The following is a 21435-nucleotide window of genomic DNA, read 5'->3' as shown; positions in this document are numbered from 1 at the left end:
AAGGAAAAAAAACATAGTTCTCTCCCACAGTTATCGGCACCCTGTCAAAAGGAGGGGCTACTGGGGGAGTATCACGAGACCTCTGTGCATGCTCTTCCACTGAGCATGCTTCCTTGTGCATTGACATGTCCATTTGTGCAAGGGCTCACTGAAAGCCATTGATCCTATCCTAATACAATTGCAGGCTGAAATAGGCACACCGGGACCAAATAAGGTGCTCTTTTGTTTTCCATATTTATATTGTAGGATTACCAGTAGAGTAGATTACCACAGACATGACTGTAGTCAAGGAGGGAGGGAGGCAGGCAGGCAGGCAGGCAGGCATTATCTGGTGTGAGTGGAATCACAAGAGGTAGCCTGTTCCATAGCAGAGGCTGCCCAGTGTGCATGGAATCTATTCACATGATCAAAGTCATACAGGGTGTTCCCAGTACATCTTTTGATGAATTCAGAGAATTCTGGTCACTTACATTCTGATGGGATTCTTGAAAAGGATGCTGGATCCAGGCTTATGCGGGTGGGGGCCGAGAGTAAGGACCTGGGTGCTTTAGACCAGCGGTCCGCAACCTTTCTGTGGCTGTGGACCGCTGCCACGGGGTGGGGGGAAAGGGTGACCCGGGGCCCCGCACATGCGCAGTAGCCCTGGTGCAAATGCGTGGTGGCGCAGCACGTTTGCATCCGGCGGGGCGCAAACGCGCACGCGTGGCATTGCTGCACATTGCACACATGAGCAAAACTGCAGCAAGTCCACGCATGTTCATTTGGGCTGCCCGCATGCCGGTGCCCGCGGCTCCCTCTTCCTGCCCCTCCCCACAGGCCATGAGCAAATCGGCCACCAAAGCAGCCGATTAGCTTGCAGCCCGGCAAGCTTCTTGCTTCGGGAGGGGGAGGGAAGAGGGAGCTGGCAGACGCCAGATCCTGAAGATGAAACTCAAATACTTTGGCCACAACTGAGAAGGAAGGACTCCCTGGAGAAGAGCCTAATGCTGGGAGCAGTTGAGGGCAAAAGAAGAAGGGGATGACAGAGAACGAGGCGGCTGGATGGAGTCACTGAAGCAGCTGGTGGACTCCGGGGAATGGCAGAGGACAGGAAGGCCTGGAGGATCATTGTTCATGGGGTCGTGATGGGTTGGACACGACTACGCACCTAACAACAACAACAACCTAGGTAGTGAGAACTAGTTGGCAGCTGATGAAGCTGATTCTGCATTAGCTTCTGCCAGGATTTTTAAAAAGTTAGTCCTGAGGGTGCCAGAAGATTTTTGTTTATGCAAGGAAAAGTGGGTGCAGGACCTCCAAGCCAATATGCCCCCCCAAGTGCCCAGTGGCCACAGGGCATTGAGGAAAAAAGACAGGCACAGAGCCCTCAGTCTTACCTGCCTGCCACAGGGCTCCCAAGGGACCTGCACTCTGTTCGTGGCTGCTCCTGGCTGCTTTGCCTCCCTACCCAACCACAGGCTGTGGACTTGGGGCCCAGATGAGGCATGTCTGGAGTTCCTCCCACCAGTGGTTCGCTTCAATCTCAGCTGCTAAAGGGTCTGGGCCCTTGACCAATTGGTTGGTGGGATTTATGGACCACCTCCCCCCCTCCCCCCGCAACAAGCTGGCTCCAGGCGGTGTGCAACATTTAACTCCACCATGTGGAATAAAGTTAAAGCAATTGACTAAAATGTAAGTTTAAAATTCAATTTTTAAACAGATTGAACTGAATATCACTAGGAAGTGTTAGGTGCTTCAGTTCCCCCAGAACTAGCCTGTGGTCTGGGGGCATCTTGCAATAGGGAGGGATCAGGGGGGTGCTTAGCCAGGGACATGTTAAGGTTCCCCCCCTCCCACCCCCAGAGAACTAGCAAAACTGGTCAGCCCTTTAGGATCCCCGTCTCAGTCAGTCCATGTGGTTTAGGACATTCTGCTTTCCTCCCGCTTATCCTCTCAACAACCCTGCCAGATAGGCAGGGCAGAGAGCTGCGTCTGGCCCAAGGGCACCCAGCCGGCTTCCATTCCAGTCAGGGTCTCCCGGGTCCGAGCCCCACCCTCCAAGCGCGACAGCTCTCTGGCAAGCAAGCGGAAGCGCCCTGCGTCCTTTCTCCCCTGCAGAGGCACGACTGCCCCCTGCCAGTGGCTGCTCTCCCAGGGGCAGGGGCAGGGGCATGCAAGGGCCTCGGGGATATTGGCCAGCCAGGGAGATGCGGGGGGGGGGGGGGCGGCAATTAGCTCCCCGCTAACGACTGCGCCTGTCTGGGATTAACGCCCTGCGGCTGGGAACAAAGGCCTACTCGGGGCCCGTCGGAGCCCCCAGCCCTGGCGCGGCCCGAAAGCTCGCCTGGAAGTCGGACCAAGGCGGGCGGAGGGCGGGTCAATTCCCACGCCTCCCTCGCCCGGCGACCAGCGCAGCCCCTCGGCCGAGCCGTCTCCGCCTCCAACAGCCGCTCCGCAACCGCGCATGCACAGGATTTCCCGCGCGTTGGTCACGTGGAAACGAGGCCGAGCGCCCAGCCTCCTCAGTCTCCTCAGTTCTCTTTTCGCCGCCGCCGATAGTGGGCGCCTCTTCGCTCGTCTCCCCATCTTTGTTCCCTTTTTAGCTGCGTCAGTCCCGTTTCTTGAAATGGCTTCCAGAGCGATTTTTAAAAAATGTTGTCCGTGCGCTGTGAAGATGCCTGTGACGGGCGAGCACAACCGCTGCCTGATTTGCCCGGGTGTGGTCCGCTCTGTGTTTGGCAAAGGCCAATGACGAATAGGAATAAAAATGATGAAAATAAACCACAAATAAGTATTAAGTAGTTTGTCTCATTTGAGTGACGTGGTTCGTAAGGACTGTGTGTTGCCATGACCCGTTGGAAATGAGCTGCCCCAAACTATCTGGGGGCGGGCGCAGGTCCCCTTCGGCCTGGCATCTTGCCTTGGGCTCCCTGGGAGGGGCACGGGCTGAAGAAGAGCCCGAGACGGTTCCAGCCCGGCTGGGGGGCGAGCCGCTCTCTCCCTCCGCCGCCCTGCCAAGGAAGAGGGTCGACGGCGAAACAACGTGGGGTCCAGCGGCCCCCCAAAGACCAACCAAGTTCCATCCCGGGTATCCGCTGTCGCGTGCGCGCCCTGTAATGTTCAACTTTGCTGGTTTCAACTTCGGATTCAACTTTGCTGGACTCACACTTGGTTCTGTTGCTTCGGCGCAATACGGCCATACTTCTGTTGGGGTAGTCAAACTGCGGCCCTCCAGATGCCCATTCGCTGGCAGGGGCTCATGGGAATTGTAGTCCATGGGCATCTGGAAGGCCGCAGTTTGACAACCCCTGGAAGATAATTTAAAGAGGACGAATCACTCTTTAATCACTTCCACCCTTTTTGAAAGGGGGGGGTTGACCTGAAGATTATCCCCGTTTATTCTCCGGGCTGTGCAAAGGGCAGCGCAGCCACAGGGTGCCTTTCGGGACTGAGAGCTATTGAAGCCCCGCTTGTGGCCCTCCGGGGCATCCGGCCCGTGGCTGTGAACAGCACCTGCAAAGAGAAAGGACCCGCGCGCCCGTTGAGTTAAATGGATTCTGTGCCCGCCAAAGGAATGGATTAGGCAGGATCCTGCATCCCTCCTTCCCGGATTGCTTGTCTCGTCCAATACACACCCCTTGGACTGAGCCAAGTAGCCGACCAGAACGGGCTGGAAATGGTTAACCCGATTACAAAGGATATTCTCTAATCCAGCCGCGCAAATTGAGATGCAGCCTTAATTCCTCGGTGGGGTGGTCGCAGCTCACTGGCAAAGCCTTCGCTTGCCCTACGGCAGGTCGCGTGTTCCCTTAAAGGGGCCAGGCCGTCAGCGATAGGCCTCGGACCTCGGAGAGCCACTGCCCGTCTGAGCGGGTGGACAGGACAGTCCATTTGCCCTAGAGGGCAAATGCTCTAATTCAGGGCTGTGGTTCAGGCCTTGAACTTCTGCTTTGAGCGCAGAAGGTCCCAGGTTCAATCCTAGGCATCTCCAGGAGGTGACTGGAAGACCTACCGAGGAACCTGGAGAGCCACTGCCAGGCAAGACGTGGATGGGTCAGTGGCCTGAGTCCGTGCAAGGCGGCTTCGTGTCTGTCTGTGGAGTGCAGAGCGTCTCCTTGGCATGCTGCAGGCTCCAGCTTCTGTCTCCGGCGGCACCTCCAATTTTGAAGGGTTCAGGTGGGATGTGATGGGAATCTCCCTTTCTGGAGGCCTTGGAGAGTTGCTGTCAGTCTGAGTGGGAAAAGTGGACTTTGATGCACCAGGGGCCTGATTCCGCCTGAGGCAGCATGGCGCATTTCCCGCAGGCCCTCTCCGGGCCGTGAGCCGCCTTGGCTGGGGTGCAGATCCTTGAGTGCTGTTCCAGCAGGGCTACTTGTGAACTGGGCCACGTCCAGACCGGCGTCCCACGTATCCGGGGCCCTTCCCCACCGCCATTTAGAAGTCAAAGCCCACCCTTGCGGCCGGGGGGGGGGGAGGGGGATGAGAAGGCTTGCTACCGGCCGGCCAGGGGTCACCTCTGCGTGGCCTGGGTGATGAACGGCGCCGCTCAAGGCAGCCTGAAGGGCACAAATTGAATTAAACGTGACTGTGATTCACTGTCGCCGCTTAATAGATTTGGGGACGAGAGCGCCTCCCGGGGGGGCCATGAAGCGCTGGCCAGGCATCGGGAAGCTCCCTCGAGCCTGCCTCAGGCCTCTTCTAAAGCAGCGCCAGCATCTCAAGCGCAGGGGGAGAACTGCGGCAAACGAGGACCGCTCCCTTTAGCCTTCTGCGCCCCTCTTGCCCTGGCCCTCCTGGCCCATTCTTTCAAGGGGAAGGACTCCCAGCCCCCATCTGTCGGGGAGTGCCCACAGCGGCCTGAAGCGGGCAGGGTGACTTGAGCCAGTCACTTCCTCTGAGCTCCGCCTCTCGCAGAGCAGGACAGATCGACCATGGAAGCCGCTTTGGGTCCTTAGTGGGGACCAAAGTGGGGGGGGAAGTGCAATCAATAAATGACGTAAGCACATCGGTATTGTTCACCGGAATAAGGGATTGAAACCCTTCGGATTTAAGGTCCTGCCTCCCACAGACAGATTGGAGGGCCACAACTGAACCAGGCTGGGTGGGAACTGTGATGTCCCCGACGGCATCTCGTCCACAGCATGCGGAAAGGGGGTTGCACTGCAGCCCGGCAGCCGACTCCCGACACACACACACACACACACACACCCCGCGTGGGTCCGGTTTGCAAATGACCTGGCCTTTTCGGGCTGTGCAAGAAGCTGAGCGAGGGCTGCGCAGCCCCGGCGGGCACCCTTGTCCAGACGGCCCTTGCTGCGCTTCAGCCCCTGAGATGCCCCACCGCTGCCCAACAGGGTGAGGAGGACGCTTCTAGGGGACGGAGAAAGAGCATTGCCACCCTTTGGGGGCTACTTTCGCTGCAGCCCAGTGACGCCCTCCTGCTTTCAGGCTCCCCTGATTTGGTCCACGGGGCCCTCGCGCTCCGCCTGGGCTGGGCTCCGAAACAAGGCCCGCTGACTGGGTGGGTTTCAAGGGACCCAAATGTTCTCTCCTCCTGCTTCAGGGCAGCCCGGTGGCTCTCAGCCGGCGGTGGCCAGAAGAATCCCTTGCTCCGAAGAGGACCCGCAGAGGTCCACTGAGGCACTCCTGTTTTTTCGGGTTCCATGTGATTTGCATTTCCTACGCACGGCACTCCCAGGTGGGCGTGTGTGTCTATCTGCATCGAGGCTTTTGTTCAGGTTCAATTTCATGCTTGGTTTCCATTGTCAACAGCGCCCCTCCCCGCCTGCCTCCCCCAGCCCTAAACAAGCCGGGAGGGGAAACGTGCTTGGAAACCCTCCTCCTTGGCCTCCACCTGAACAAACAGAGGGCAAGACGGAGCACATCCGCCAAGCCGCCAGCCTGTTCCGAGGCATCTCGGCCGCGCTCCTTCCTTTTCTCCGCCTCGGCGGCTTCCGGGCTGACCCAGCTCAGACCTGCCTCTGAGCCAGACTTGGAGAGCGAAGGGCGAGGTGTGCTGAGGAGGCCCTTATAAGGCGGGGGCGCTGCCCTCTAAGTAGGCACGCCCATGTCAGGCCTGGCCTGTCCTCCGGTGGCGAAGCCAAAGGAAGGCAGAACCCAGGCAAACGTGTCTGGGGTCCCTGACTGTGTCGGATCGCCCTGGGTGGGACTGCAACAGAACCCCTTTGCGATCCGTTTGACTGAGGCATGTTGAGATCACGCCCCTCGCTCGTGGGCCGACCCATCTCACTAGCCATGGCCATCTTCGGGAGACACTCAACCCCTTTCAGTTGCCTCTGGTTCTCAGCCCCAAGCCCCTTCTCGTAGAGACGTAGATTCTCCTGCAATACACAGGAAAATCCAGCCACAAAAGCGCTCTAAAACCAGCGCAACAGGTCTCCACATTTGCAGTGGCCGGCCAATCAGATCTCACTCTGCGGAAGCTTCCCACCAGGGCCCACCCACCACTGCACCTTCAAAGAGAAGCTGTCCTCCTAGTGAACCACGCAGCCAGAAGCGATGGCAGAAGCGCCGTAATTCGGTTTTTAAAACTGTCTGGGGAATTCGGGCAAGATATTCTTCAGTCAAAAATTGGGCGGCCCACTTCTGCCCGCCTTGATTCAGCATTCCGAGATCCGGGGACTGAATTCTGGAGTAAGGGTGCATCCAGAATCTGTCTGGGCTGTTTATAAGGGTACATTTATCAATGAAGGCTGCTATCTAGAAAAGTCCCTTTGATTTCATTTCGGATTACTTCCGAGTAAACCTGCAGGGGGGGCTCCAGCTGCTGGGACCCCCGAAAGCAAAACTTGGAGGCCACGGGGAGGAGAAGCGCCTTGGGTCAGAAGGTGCTGGAGAATGCTTGCCCCGAGATGTAAAAAGAAAACATGAAAATATCTGTTCCTTGGGCATTAGCAGCTCCAGATCTCCCGAATATGCAAACAGATTGACCACTTTTTTCAAAGGATTTAATCAACTACAAAAATGTAATTGGTTAAGAGCCCTAATTAGGGACCCCACACACACGCCCCTTGGGTCTTTCTGGGCTGAGCCTGGGTAAATTAAGGCCCTGGGAATGCCATAGGCCTTCCTTGGGTGCAGGACTGTGGCCCCGAGGCCTGGCCCTGAGCTTGCCTCCTTGCACTGCCTCTGAACATGGAGTTTCCATTTTAGTCACCATAGCTCCAAAACGAAAAGAAAATCCGGCTGCAAAAGTTATCTTCCCAGGTCACCCCCGCTTCTTCACCCTCTCTGCTCCCAGGCTTGCGGGTGGGCCAGAAGGGCCGGGGTGTTGTTTGCCGAGCGGGGCGCGGGCGCATCCGAAAGTCAATGGAGCGGCGTCTCAGGTTCCAGGGCAGCGCGGCCTCGGCGCGCCTAGTCGGCTGCTAAGTGCCCGCTGATCGAAGCACCGGAGATCAACGCTCCCGCTGCTTGATGGCAGCCGAGATAAGGGAGACGCCCGTGCGGTGGCAGATGGCCCAAACCCGACGCCGCTGCCGGGAGACCCGCAAGCCTGCTGCGATGCTGCGGGAGGGAGGGAGGGAGGGAGGGAGGCGGGGGAGGCAGGTGGCGAGGCCTTCGTGGAAAGGGACTCACACCTGACCCCGGAGGACAGAGAGGCCAGGAGCCCCGGCCGTGGGGCTGGGCAGCAGCTCTGGCGACTGAGCTATTCTGGGGCACCTCCGGCCTGAGGCCCGCAGCACGGCAAAGACACGTCCGGAGTCCCGCCTCACTGCCGCAAATGCTGCTCGTCCTTCAGGGCGCTGGCCCCTTTCGCCCACTGCAGGCAGACACACAGGGCCTTGATCTGACCTCTGCTCACTGTGGGTCCCATCGCTCCTCTTCTCTAGACCCCGGAACTCCTCGAAATGTTCTGCGTCTTGTAGGTCTTATGTCCGAGTAAACCTTCAGGCTAGTGGGCTCTCAAAGCCACCGTGGGGATGACTCCTCATGCCCTACCCAGCCTACCCAGAATGTCAGCCATCAATACTAAAGTTTGCTGCGAAGTAGAAACCCAACTCTCCTTTGGTGGTGGCCGCTCCGGATTCAACGCCGGTGTAATGGAGACAAACCCTTACAGACTGGGAAGAAGTTCAAAGGAGGCCACACACACCCCATTGCCCTTTTTCAAGGGGAAGGGGCTAGCACGGTGACCAGGCGCTTGCGTCGCCCGCCCAAAGTCCCAAAGAAAGACCCTCAAGAGCCAGTGGAATCCCTGACCCTCAAGGACTTCGGAGCCCCACTCCCAGGCTCGGGAATCTCCAGACCCAAACGGTGCTGCCGCCGCTTGGAGCCCCTCGCTGCCCTTTGGGCTACCGGGCAGAGGTCCTTTGGGATCCCCCAGCAGCTCCGGCGACATTTCAGGAGGGGGGCCTGCTTTGTCTGGGCGGGAGGGGGGGTGGGCCGCCTGAACCGCATCTTGGCTATAAACCTCTTTGCATGTGCCCAAGAGGAGGACCAAAGGAACCGGGCCCATTTGCCGGCCACTCCATTGCCGATCTGACAGCTAGACTGTCCCGGTCAGCTCGGCAAGACCCAGACATTGTCCTCCAACTAAACCGCCGAGGCAGAGGCGGGGCAGGGGTGAACCCTCCTCCCCTCCCGTCCCCGCCTCCCAATGACAGCCCTGAGACGGCTGCCGCAGAAGGCCGAGCCTCAGGCTCTGCTTTCAGCTACCCGCCTCTCCTTTTTTAGAACACCCCAGGTTTGGGGGGGGGGGGCAGGGCTGCAGAGGGTTTTCACCAGGTGTGGGAACTGCTGAGAAGTCCTGGTGCTCACGGTGCCGCCTGCCCCGGAAACCTTCGGCTAGCCTGTTGACTCCCGAACAAGTCCATTGACTCCCTCCGTCAATGGCGGAACTGGTCAGCGCTTAGGATCCCTGTGCCCCGCACTTGGTAGTGCCCAGCCTTCCTTCCTTTTTCCCTTCGTTCGGGCTGAAAGGAACCGCCGGCGAACTAGGTCGCTTCCCAACGCAGTGGCGGCACTTGAAAAGGTGGGACGAGTCAGTGCGTTTTCCTTGACGCCAAGAAAGAACTATTTGCAAACCACTCGGCCCGTTGAAAGCAACAGACAAATAAATGCAAAATCAATAAAATGCGGTCCTGCTCCAGTTATACCCTTTCACGGCCGCAGCCCTTGGCGGGTTCCTCTGGGGGTAACCCGGCCGGGCGGGATCGGTCTCTCTTCACCCAAACCACCTTCGTAATTTCTCGTTGCAGGGGAGAATAAGTTTTAAGGAGTTAGTACCACGCACAGGCACACCCCGCCCCCTTTCCCGAGATCTTTCTGGAAGAGCCTGGCGACAAGGCAGGACTATTGAGACGAGGAGTCTCTCCCCAGGTAGGGAAGCGCTGCATACCCAAAATGCAGCAGAGCTGAGGCGAAAGAGGCAGGCAGGCGGACAGACAGCTCGGCTGGTCTCGGTTTCCCAGTGGGGCAAGCGACCGCTCAGCCCGCATGAAGGCGGGGGCTCGAAGGTGTCTCATTCTGACCCTGAGTGAGTTTAGGATCGCTCACAAAATACCCAATTTTAGGGCTGCTGGTTGGAGAAGGGGGGCAACTAGGACCAAAGGGATGATGACTCTTACACCAAGAGGACCCGTGGTGCGATCCTCAACATCCTTTACTAAGTCCACAGAAACACTTGGGACTTACATCCAAGGAGAAGGTCCACGGGACAATAATTGTGGTTTGTTGTTTTTTTTAAGAAAACGAATTTCGTATTCCAGCCCCGATCAAAGGAAAGGCTGTCTACCCCAACCCCTACGCCTTTGGTGTTGGAGATCTTCTTGGGTTGGATCAGGAGCATCCCCCCCCAAAAAAAAAAACTATAACGCCAAAGCCCTAAGGATTTGGGCCAGAATGTACTCCCCCCCCCAGCCTATTATTGTCTAATGAATATTCACTTTCTTGTACCCGTGGTGGGTTTTTTTGGGGGGGTCTATAAAAATAAATTACCCCCCTTGCAGGGCAAGGTCAGTAACTGGTTCCACCTGAATCCTGAATGAGCAACGGTTTGGGAAAGCACGAAGGAAATGTCTGGGTCAGCCGACCGTGGTTGAAACGAGAGCCTCCGGTCCCAAGCCGTCACCCCCTCCCTTATAAAGAGTCCTGGAGTCGGTTTTCCCAGTGGAATCGTGTTCCTACGAGGATGCGCAGAAACCCCCGCCAGGATGGGGCCCACCTGTATAATGCGTCCATCCATCCACATGTTTGGGTAAATTATTTATTTCTTGCGATCTGGGATCATAATGAAGTAGAAACAAAAGGAGCACAAATGTATAATTTCTCCCGCTGTTAAAAACCGAAACGTTGGAAAGAGTCTGAAGTATTTAAATGTTATTTTGCAAATTCCCAAACAAACGGATTCAACCGATTTAAATGCACTTGGATGGGGGGGGGGTCCCTAAACAGCATCACCCGATCCTCAAATGTTTACTGACAGATATGATGTGCAAACTGAGACTGGAATCCAACGCGCTTTACTTCCGAGTAGGCGTGCAAAGGCTGGAGAGACGCAGCTGTCTTCTCGTGGTCTCCGGTGAGGTTTAAACTGCCCGGGATTCCTTTGTTTCGTTTTCACCTTTTTTCCAAATTAAAAAAATACAAACAAATGATTTCTTTGGAGTTCAGAATTCCTTCCTGGGTTGAGCAACACCAGGAAAGCAGTTAGCAGAGATTTGGGGGGCGGGGGGGGGGGGGGCTATTTCTTAACGTGTGGGGAGGTGGGTGCTTTGTTTTGTTCTTCATGAAATGGCCCAAGGAACCATCAAGGAAATAAATGATCGGTGGGCCACAAATGCCTGTGTCATATTTGCCGAATGCGAGGCGAGGCATGTGTGTGTGTGTTTGAGGGGGGGATATTTTGGCAGTGGGCGTTCCCCGCCCTCTTAATCCGACTTGGTTCCACGACGGTGCTAGATTAATACTGGGGAGGGTGCGGGAGAATCCCCTGCTTGAACGGCCGGATTAGGAATATTTCTGGAAAGAAAGAAGGGGAGGTGAATTGATTTGAGCTTCCACTCGTCTAAAGCGGAATTACAGCTTGTAAAATAGGTCTCCATCAGTCTCCCAGGAGACCGGCTCAGTTCGACTTGGGTGTTCCTTCGCCTTGTTACCCCTCACAATAATTAGACCCATCGCGGTCCCAAGCGTGTGTCCTTCCCCCCCCCCCCCGCGCCGGTCCCCTTGTCCCCAAGACATGGGTTTGGGGTTGTTGGTCGAGCCACAAGCCCTGTCTCGGTGGCTTTCTGAGGCTCGCTGTTTCTGAACGAAGCATTTTGAAAATCTATGTGGCCCTCCCCCCTCGCCTGGCCGGTCTGCCTCCAAGCTCTTTTGGAGTGTGACTTTCTTATCCAAGTGCGGGAAATGTCATTTTCTTTGTGCTTTGATGTCTGGTCATCTTTCAGCCCCCGCTCCCCCCTGCATGTCATTAGGGGGCTCACAACGGAGAAAGAGGGAGAGGAAAGAAAGGCAAAGAGAGAAAACAGGCCAAGACAATTAGGTGATTTCTGCCCTTCTGTGACGACTGTGAATGACGGGTGGAAGGGAGAGCCGGCGGAGCTGTTCGGGGCTGGACACGGTTGCGTGCGCCGTTTTAGAAGCGGTTTCCACTCCCGCACCGCAGTTGTCGTTGTTGTTGTTTTGGTCTCCGGGCCTTTGCTTCGTCGAAAGTTGTCTTTGAGACGATTTTATCCGGTTGTTTTGGGTTTTTGTTTTGGGGCTTTGTTTTAATTTAGACGAATAGGGAGCTGATGTCCCGCAGACTGGTGCCTTGCTAGAACCTGGCGCTTCCGCCCCTCCTTACATTTCCGAGACTTCCCTCACCCCCAGTACTAAACACGTTTCAATGCAACTTATGTCATCGCAACCCTACAGAAGATCGCAGCAGGGCAATCATGGCGTCAAATGTTTCGCAGGAAATGTGTGCTGAATTCAGCGCGGCTTCCTTTGGGATAAAGATGCGGTATTAAGCCACAGCCTCATGCATGTTGACTAGGAAATAAGTCCAGTTCTATGCCACCATACTCCCCTTCGACTAAATTGCAGGTTTTCTTTTACTTCCTCATACAGTTCGGGTTTCTCGGGCTAAGAGCCCCTAATCTCGGGGCGGAATCGCCTGCTGGCCTGGAGGGGAAAGTCCCGCCCTTCCCACACAAGCCTCCTGAGGATCAAATCATCCAGAGAAACTCTTCCTGGCCTGGGACGGAACAACATCCCATTCAATCTCGATGGAAGGGGCAGGACGTTTTTCTCCCAGCCAGTTGGTAACCGTAAGCACGGACAAAAGGCGCCCAAAGGGGTCTTCTGAAAGCAGAGGAGGACTGTCGTGGAGTGGGGAGACAGACGGGGCTGTGCAACCAGACCCAGAGGGGGGGGGAAGCCTGCAGAAGACCCACTAGTTGCTCTGGATCAGCTGGGAGTGGGGTTGCCACAGTGCCCAGAAGGCCTCAGTGCCTAAAGGCTGAAGGGGAGAGTGCGACATCTCCTGCAACAAGCCGAGCCGGACTCCTGGCCGGTCATGCCCTCCTGGCCTTGTCCCAACCGTGTCGCCAGGACTCCGATGCAGCTGAGCGCCCCCGCCTTTGGAATGCAGCGCCGCGTTGCTGGGGAGCGGGGGGGGGGGAGTCCGGCCGTTTTCCCCTCCCGATCGATATTTCACCCACCCACCGCCTCCCTGCCATCGAGCAATACTTCGGGGCAGCCTTTGGCCGGAGACCTCTGCTCTCTGCCCTCCCTCCGCGCCCATGGGCAGGGCCAGGCAGAGAAGCACTCTGGAGACTTTCGGGGGGAGAGGCTTTGGTCCCCTGCTCTGACGCCCTTGCTTTCCCAGCCACCAAATGGGTCAGTCCCCGGACTTGGCTCCCCTCGAAAGAGCGGGGAGTTGTGCAGGGCGTCGGGTCGGCTGGAGAAGGCCTTGGGGCGGGGGGGGGGATGATGGGGGGGGGGGGTCTTTTAAGCTTTCTTCTGGACTTCCGTCCGTTCAGTTCCCCGGCGTGCGGCTCACAACATCCAACGAGTCGTCTGTACAATCCTCGGGATCTCCCCCCTACTCCTTTGTTTATGGCCTAAGAAGGGCCGCGGCTTGATCCTTCTGCTGTAACCAGTAGCAGGGCTCTCTGCACAAGTGTGCGGGGCACGCGAAAGCCCAGAATGAGACGCTGGTGGTCTTCAAGGTGCCCCTCGACTCGGACTTCACGTTCCTTCGGGATTTCATCCACGCGGCCGCCCTCTCCAAGGAAGGGGAAACAAAGTTTAAGTCCAGGGACCCCTTTATGACCAACCAAGTTTTTGTCAAAGTCTGAGGCCGCTGTGTGCTTCCGGCGCACAAGGCTACCCCACCCGAATCCATCTCCAGGAACGGAAGGCAAGACGCAGAGAGACGGCAAGTGGCAGTGGGGATAGACCTCTGCACAAGCTCAGAGAAGTCCTTTCCCGCTCCCCGGATCCCGGACCCGTCGGCTGGGCAGCCAGGCATCGCCAAAAAGGCTTGATTGGTTTTGCACAATAAGCAGCCATCTTACTGCCAGCTCTCTCTGTTTGGCCGGGCGCCTGTGCCTGCCAAGGTCCCTCGACGGGGCGAATTTAGTGGGGACAGGGTGGCGCTGGATGGGGGCTGTCTTGCTCCCTGTCTAGCAGAGGCGGACCGGCGCAGGTCGAGAAGTGGGGGGCGCCTGTCGGCCCGGTGCGGGGGCGCCCAATTGCCCGCTTGGCAAATTAAATCTCTCCCGTAGCACCGGCTTCCTGGCCCAGGCGCCCTTTCCTGGGCGGCTCCAATGGGCACAGCGCCCGGGAGCCTTGTTCCCCCGACGCTCTCCGCAGCCTCCGCCCAAGGCCTCCAAGCGCGGGACGCGGACAGACATTCGTTTAATGACGAATAATTGACAACTCCGCGAGGCCGCATTACTAGCGGGCTAAGGGCGTATTAATTATTGAAAAACCATTAGCCTCTCTCTATGTCCCACCGCGATCCCATCTTGTTCTGGAAAGATAAGCTGTCACATCAGGGAGACGGAGGGAAATAAGATGAGGGTCTTCTGCGACCCCTCCCCCACACGCATCGCCTAGCGCCGCCGCCGCATTGCTGTGCAGAGGACCAGAAGCCCCAATGCCGGCCGGTTCCAGGCCCAGAGCTCTGTCTCGCAGCTCGGCGCCTTAGGGGCCCAAAGCCCTCCCCCCTCTTCTGGCCCTCCCAAAGGCCTCCGCCGGCCTTTCGTGCTTTTGATTAATCGAGAAGGGGGGGGGATGAGAGAGTCCTCTTGCCAGGGAAATCCCCTGGGCATGAGGTCAGCTCTGGAGATGGAGTCCCACCGATAAGGCCCTATTTCCCCTCTGCCCTATTTTCCCTCTTTTGAAAAGAAATCGTGGATATTTTTATAAACAATCGAAAGCTACTGCTTAGTACTTCTAGAACGGGAAAAAATCCCTTTGATTTTATGCCAGCCTCATCCTAGAAATGGGGGGAGACTCCTTAGACCTGAGCCTTAATGGTCATTTCTGTAAAATGGGCATCGCAGTACAGAGAGACCAGAAGAAAAACCAGGGCCTTCTTGCTCCCCCTGCTCTTTCCAGGAGAGTCGCCCCGCCAAAAATCCCGGAGAAGACACGCACCTGCTGGGCTGTGGCTGGATCTTGCCCTTAGAGAACATTCTTCCACTTGCCTGGAGCCCTTCAATAGGCAAAGAACCTCCGAGGAGGAACAGGGTCTGAGCCACCCCCCCCTCACGCCCCCACCCCCCGTGCCGTTTGGAACCAGCGACAAGCCAGGCGCTGCCCGAGGAAGAGGGAGAGGCCTCGCGCCCCACGGGAAGGAAGGGCAAGCGGGCAGGAGCCCGCTTATTATTATTATTATTATTATTATTATTATTATTATTATTATTATTATTATTGATAAAGCCCCAACTGTCAAGCGGCCTTTTCGTTGAAGCAGGCTCTCTATCCCCCCCCCTTTATTTTATTTTTAAAAAGCAAAGCAAGCTCTTCGGGAGGCAAAAGGACAGCAGGGAAGCTGGCGGGGGCTGGCAGGAGTGATTTGGCATTTGTTGCAGGAGCCAAGCGGGCAGCGCCTGTCCTCCAGCTGCCGGAAAATGAAGCCGTTCGGGACGCAACGGCGACAATCTCGGGCCCGAAAAATGGCGCCTGGGCGAAGGACTCCGGCTGCCGGGCTGGGCTGGGCTGGGCCGGGCCGGATCGTAGCAAAGGATGCCACTTTGGACCCATGGCCAGCGCTTGCTCCTGCGTCAGTACTCTGGCCCCCTCCCTCCGAGGCCCTTGGAAAACCGACGGCAGAAAAAACGGCTTCCCGGCTGGCCGCAACGGGTGGGGAGGGCGGGGGGGTTGGGGACGGCCTAGCTTCCCCCGGGCCCGATTCTGAATGAGAAGCCACGGGAAACAGGTGCGGCCAGCTTGCCTCCCCGCCCTCCCGGCTGTAAACGCCCCCCCCACAAGCCCCCCTACCTGGGGCCCCCGCGGAGCCGCAGTTGGAGGAGGCGATGCCCGGCCCGGCACCCGCCGACTGGAACTCCGCTGGCGCGCCATCGCTGCCTTTATTGGCGCCGCTGTTGACTTTAGCACAAAGCAAAGATTTCGCTGCCCGCAGTTTAAAAATGAATATTTTACCAAGATATCGATCAGCGCTATACAATTCAGTTAAGCACAATGGCTCTAAAGGACCGGAGGCGAAACACACACACACACACACACACGAAGGCACACGCGCGCGCACACACACACACAAACGGACTCCCGCTCAGAGACAAGGCGCGGCGGCTGTAAAATGTGTCCAAATTTCCTGAAGTCTGACGTGATGCATAAAGTTTGCCCTCCTGGAATTTGGAGTTGGGACTTTTTGTTGTTGTTTAAATATGACTATTGTTTGCTTGCTGGTGTTGTTTATACACAGATTATCGCGATTTAAATCACTAGCGACCCTCCCCCCTCCCTCCCGGAGTCCAGGAGGAGGCGCAAAGTAGGGAGGCCGGGAGACGCGGCGGCCCGCAACCCGGGGCAGGCAGGCAGGCAGGCAGGCAGGCGACGTCTCTGTCCCCGGCCCGCCTGTCCTTTTCTTTGCCCGGCCTTGTCGCCGTCCGGAGGCGGCTAAGGAGGCCCAAGTGTGCGGTCCACAATGCAGCCAGGGAACCGAGCGGCCTGCCTCCTGCCTGCCTGGGGGAGCCAGCGTCAGCCCCCCCCCGCCCCCAGCGCCCATTGTCCACCGCACCCCCAGGCCGGGCCTCCCTCCTGCTCCAGCGCGGCGGGAGCCTTTTATGTGCTAATGTACGCCCATTTCCCGCTTGGCTTCACAACGTGTGTGTCCTGGCCGGACAGAGGCCGAGCCCGCGGGAGGGGGCAGGAGCAGGAGGTGTCCCCCCCCCCTCAGCCCGGTTTAAAGGGGCGCCGCCTTTATCCTCCGGCCTTTGTGGGATTTAAAACACGCGCGTGTGCCCCGCACCTACACGATTCTCCCAGCTGTTTCCTGACCTGTAAAGTTTTTCTGTGGGGGGGGGGGGAGAGGTAACATGGCCGTTGTCTTAACTGAATAGGGTAGATATTATTAAGCTCATCACACACACCTCTTCTCATTTTGTTTTATTATTTTATTAGTTATTTTTCCATTTATAGTCCTTCCCCGGAGACTCAGGGCGGCTTACAAAAGGATTAAAATATATAAATAATTAAATATTAGGCTTTTAAAACGGTTAACGAAAGGAATGGTTAAATGGTTAAACTAAACCAGTTTCCAACCCCTCCTTCCTCCCCCGAGTGCTGAGTAAGAGTAATGCCAGTCCATACGAAGCGGATTGGGGGCCGGGGTGGGGAGGAACATTTGCGAGACCAGACTCATGAAACCTCGCGCCCGGCCACAATTTGGTTAGTCTTGAAGATGTTCCTGGACTCTTTGCTCTTTCCTACTCTTGTTGTACTTGTAAATAAAACGCCACGAGGACAGGGGTCTACTCTAACCGTTTTAATAATAAATCCAGCCATGCAACAAAGTCTTCCCAAGAACTATTCACGAAGAGGGGGAAAGTTTGGTTCCAGGGCGAGGGTGAGTGTGTGTGTGTGTGTGTGTGTGTGTGTGAAAGCAATCAGTCCGAAGACTGCTGATTGAATGGGGGTGGGGGGAGAGAAGGTTCATGTTCTGACATAACTAAATAGAGTGCCTATCTGATGTTCGGGTCATGTTCATATGGACAGGGACGTCTTCAGACTTGAAGCCGACGATGAAACGAGCGCCTTCGGAGAAGGGGCCAAGTTAGCCAACATGATCCGGTTTGTGCTGTTCGCCACCTTGGCGGGGGTTCCCGCAAACCGATCAGCTGCTTCTTGACTTTTCGCTATCTGGCTCGGCGTTCGAGAGAAGACAGCGGGGAGAGCTCCCTAGGCCTTAAAGGAATTGCAGAAATAGCGCCCCCCTCCCTCCATATTCCCCAGTCCGGCTCGGACTCATTCATCATGAGATGTGAGGTGCTTTTAAGACCTCAGTCTCCAGGTTTCGCACCCCGACCCTCCTCGCTGCCTCTAGTCCCCTTAACACCTGGCTAGGGTGCTGAGCCCAGACCTGCGACCTCTTCCTCCGGAACGCCCCACTCCGAAGGCTTCGGCCGTCACTTGCAAGGATAACATGTCCGGTGCCGGGGCCCATTCACCCCTCGTGGCTCCGCTCGCCACAACCCCTGCCAGCTCCGGGCCGACGCCCGCTTCCCCTCCCTTTGAAGTGGCCCAAAGGCGGCCAACACCGCAGCTGCCGAAGACGGCACTCTGCTGCAAGCTGATTTGGAAGGCAAAGTCTGGTGAAATGTTGCCGCTAGGGACTGGGGGGCGGGGCGGGGGGGCATGATCCGTGTTCCCGAAGCTCTCCTGGGTTGCCTGTGGGGGTCACCTCCAACTCCAGGGAGGGAGGGAGGGAGGGGGGAGGGGAGGGATGTAAAGCCACGAAGTCCATTTAGGCAAGGAAGGCAAGGAGAAAGTTCGTGAAGTTGAAAGGCCTGTACCATTTGCATCCGTAGCCACATGGTTAAGCAAAGAGGAAAATGCCGGGGGAGTCTTTGGAGACAGCCTCGTTCAGGAGTGCGTGCACGGACTCTGGAAGACGGCCATGTAAACCGAGACCCTCCACATGGAGGGCCACGGAGATCTACTAGCCAGAAATCTTGCCTTAGCAACAGAGCCGTTCCCACATTCAGGGTCAGCTTGTATAGTCTGTGCCAACAGCTCCGAGGCCAGACAATGAGCTGCTGAGACTTTACATTTTGCCTCTGTGGAGGTGAGAAGGAGGCCCGTTTTAGTGGCAGCAAGATATCCTCAACCGGTCCCCTCCCCTGCGATTCAAGTGCAATATCGGTCTTTGGCTAGGAAAGGTAGTGGCAGAAGTTGGGTGAAGCAGACCGGCATGACCCAGGGACAAGCCAAGGCTGTTGAGTGGCCCCTGATCCCCGGGAAGTCTGGTGCTCCGCATCTCTCTCCAACTGCAGTGGCCCGCAGAGGCCCTTCGGGGTCATTTCGGAGTGGGTTGCTTTGAGGCCTGGAGCACTGTAGAGCCAGTTTGGTGTAGTGGTTAGGAGTGCGGACTTCTAATCTGGCATGTCACGTTCGAGTCTGCGCTCCCCCACATGCAACCAGCTGGGTGACCTCGGGCCTGCCACGGCGCTGATAAAGCTGTTCTGGCAGAACAGTAATATCAGGGTTCTCTCAGCCTCAACCACCCCACAGGGGGGTCTGTTGTGGGGAGAGGAAAGGGAAGGCGACTGTAAGCCAGAACTAACTCTTCTTCTTCTTCTTCTTCTTCTTCTTCTTCTACTTCTTCTTCTCCTCCTCCTCCTCCTCCTCCTCCTCCTCCTCCAGAGCAGTTTTAGAACCCCCCCACCGTACTCCAGCCCCGCCCTGCAGCTAAAAAGCGAGCCCCCACCCCCAAAGCGGTAGGGGTAACACGTCTCTCCTATCCGCAGAGGTCTCTCCTATCCGCAGAGCGTTTTGCTGGCTTTTCAGGCCAAGGGATGCTCAAAGCTGGACTCCTCCACCGACCAGCTGAAGCCAAGCGTCCACCCGAAGGGGGTCCGTCCCGCCCACCCGTTCTCCTTCGTGCGCGAGCCCGGCCTTTGCGCGGATGATCTGACGACGCACGAGCGAACTGCTGGGAGGAGGAGCGCAGCGGGCAAAGCCGAAAGCGCCCAGGGAGTCAAGCGCGAGCGGGCAGTGGCCGCGGGTCGCAGCACGCCTTCCCACCGCTGGCTGCGTGGCAGCTGGAGGGGCGGGAAGAGGCTCCAGGCAGGCAGGGGCTCTCTGAGGCGCACCAGCATTCACAAGCACAAGTCCCTGCAGGCTTCCCGCACACGTGGGGACCGACCTTCCCGAAAATAGTATGGGTGGCAGAAGCCTTGTTTTGCTTTGTTTGCCCTGAAATCGGAGCGCCTCCGAACAGGCAATTCTACGGAGAGCTGGTTGGTAAAGTAGGCATCAAAAATCCTGGCATCACCTCGCCTATATTCTGAGCTGCTTCGATGTCCCCCGCCCGCCCTCCCTCCCTCCCAAGTCGCCGTCTTGTCTGGATGGCCCACTCGCCTGCAGCCTTCTCCGATTGCGCAGGAGAACACAAAGAGGGATTTCAGAGGGATTCTCCGCCCCGGCTGGGCTTTAGAGAGCTGCAAGATCTGACCCAGCCCCTCCCTTTTAAGGGCCATTTCCCAAGCTGTTAGGCCATCGCTGCCGCAGAAATAGCTCGGTTCCAGGTACTTTAGCACCACTCCATTCCCACACCACCGTTTCTGTACTGTGAGCACAGTTCTGGGGAGTCCAGCTCTTTCCAACTGACTATTGGGCACTTAATGGGACTCTCACTGGGCAGTTCACGGGACTTAGGACTTGGGGGGGGGAGGACATGGTCGAGGGTCAGGAAAAACAAGAAAAAGTTTGATCAGGCAAAATGCAGACCCCTTCCAAATAGCCGTCCGGCATCCCTCCTCCTCGGTCCTGGGGCGGGAAACCCCCACATTAGGTTAAAATGGCAGTGCGATCCAACCTCTGCGCTCTCTTCTTCACGGGAGGGAAGCGGAGATTAGTTTCCCGAAGTGCTGCGTCTACTGAATGTGAGACTGAGTAAACTTTTGAGTAAACATGCTTAGCATCCTGTAACTGATTCCAGAGCACCTGATCCTCCTTCCTTCCTACTTCTTTCCTCCTTCCTTCCACCTTCCTACTGATTCCAGAGCACCTGATCCTCCACATATTTACTAGGAAACAACCTCCTTCCTCTGGGGCCCAAGTCCGTCTGTTTGGGATCGCAGCGGCTCGCTTCTGATTCTGACACATGGGCTGAGGGAGAAAGCGCTTGCTGCCCACCCAAGCCTTGACCAGCCAATGCCCGCCTCTCCGTGCGCTCTCCACCTAGTTGGTGTCTGAATTATCCCCCCCCCTTAAAGTCCCCTCGATTTCTCTAGGTTCTCAGCAGCGAGGGTCAGAGGGGTCCAAAGTCCGAAGAGGATACCCAGGGGGGCGCGAGCCTCCCATGCAGCCTTCTACCCGGAGTCCAATCCCAACCTAACCATCGGGGGTTAGGAATCAAATTTAACCTGGCATCCAAATAGAAGCTGTTCAGACTTAAGTGTGTGTGTGGGGTGATGACCACACCATAATGACCCTGGCTCAAGCTTCCAATTCTGCACTGGACTTCCTTAATGGGCTGAGTCCAGCTCTTTCCACCACCACCCCCTACCGTCATGGGCAGACAGCAGCAGACGGGGAGGAGAAGGATCCCACCTGCCCTGGGCTTTCGAAGTCCCGGGAAAGGTGGTTTCCTTGGGATTGGTGGGATTCAAAAACTTCCCCCTGGTCGGATCCGGCTTCCAGGCTCCCCTTCAAAAGCTGCGCAAAAAACAGCGATGACCAACAAGGAGTGCTAAGTCCGCACGCCAAGTCGCGTCTTCCAGCCGCCAGCTACATCCCCAGTGGCTCTGTCCTACGCAGCCCACCTGGATTTTAGCCGACCAGGGAAATGTTAAGGCCAGTCCAATGCCCGGTGGGATTTACTCCCGAGAAAGGTTCTACTTAACCAAAGCTATGGTGCCTTGACCCAAGCACCTTCACTTCGAAATACTGCAAGCAACAGGAGTATCTGGGCAAGGAATGCGCATAAACGGCAAGGTTTACTTAGGAGTAAACTGCATTGAATTTTCTTCCTAGTAACTAGCATATGTAAGGAGAACTGAAGTCTGAGTAAAGATGCCCCGGACTTGCTTCGGAGTAAATGCCCAGAGGATCGGAATCTGGCCTCTGCGCCTAAGAGAGCTGCGTCTCCGCTGCTGGGGTGCCCCTCTGAGCGCCCCCTCCCAAATATAAAATATCAAGTACAGTAAGCACACTGGCAAGCAAGGCATATTTGGGAGGGACACGATCCTTTGCAAGACACGCTCATCAGCGTGAGGGAAATTAAGGGTTTTTAAAAAAATAAATAAATAAAGGGAG

The 21435-nt window shown here is 56.8% G+C and overlaps 1 long non-coding RNA gene across 1 annotated transcript in view; it reads right to left on the bottom strand.

Annotated features, from left to right (window-relative positions):
- Positions 1-15490, bottom strand: part of LOC143823502 (uncharacterized) — a 31009-nt gene extending 15519 nt beyond the window's left edge. The window contains exon 1 of the long non-coding RNA XR_013226496.1: positions 15436-15490. This is a non-coding gene — a long non-coding RNA (uncharacterized LOC143823502). The remainder of the gene's footprint in view (positions 1-15435) is intronic.
- Between the last annotated feature and the right edge of the window lie 5945 nt (positions 15491-21435).

The sequence above is a fragment of the Paroedura picta genome, chromosome 14 (genome assembly GCF_049243985.1).
Source record: "Paroedura picta isolate Pp20150507F chromosome 14, Ppicta_v3.0, whole genome shotgun sequence".
In the NCBI taxonomy this organism is placed as follows: Eukaryota; Metazoa; Chordata; class Lepidosauria; order Squamata; family Gekkonidae; genus Paroedura; species Paroedura picta.
This window is presented reverse-complemented; position numbering and strand designations above follow the sequence as displayed.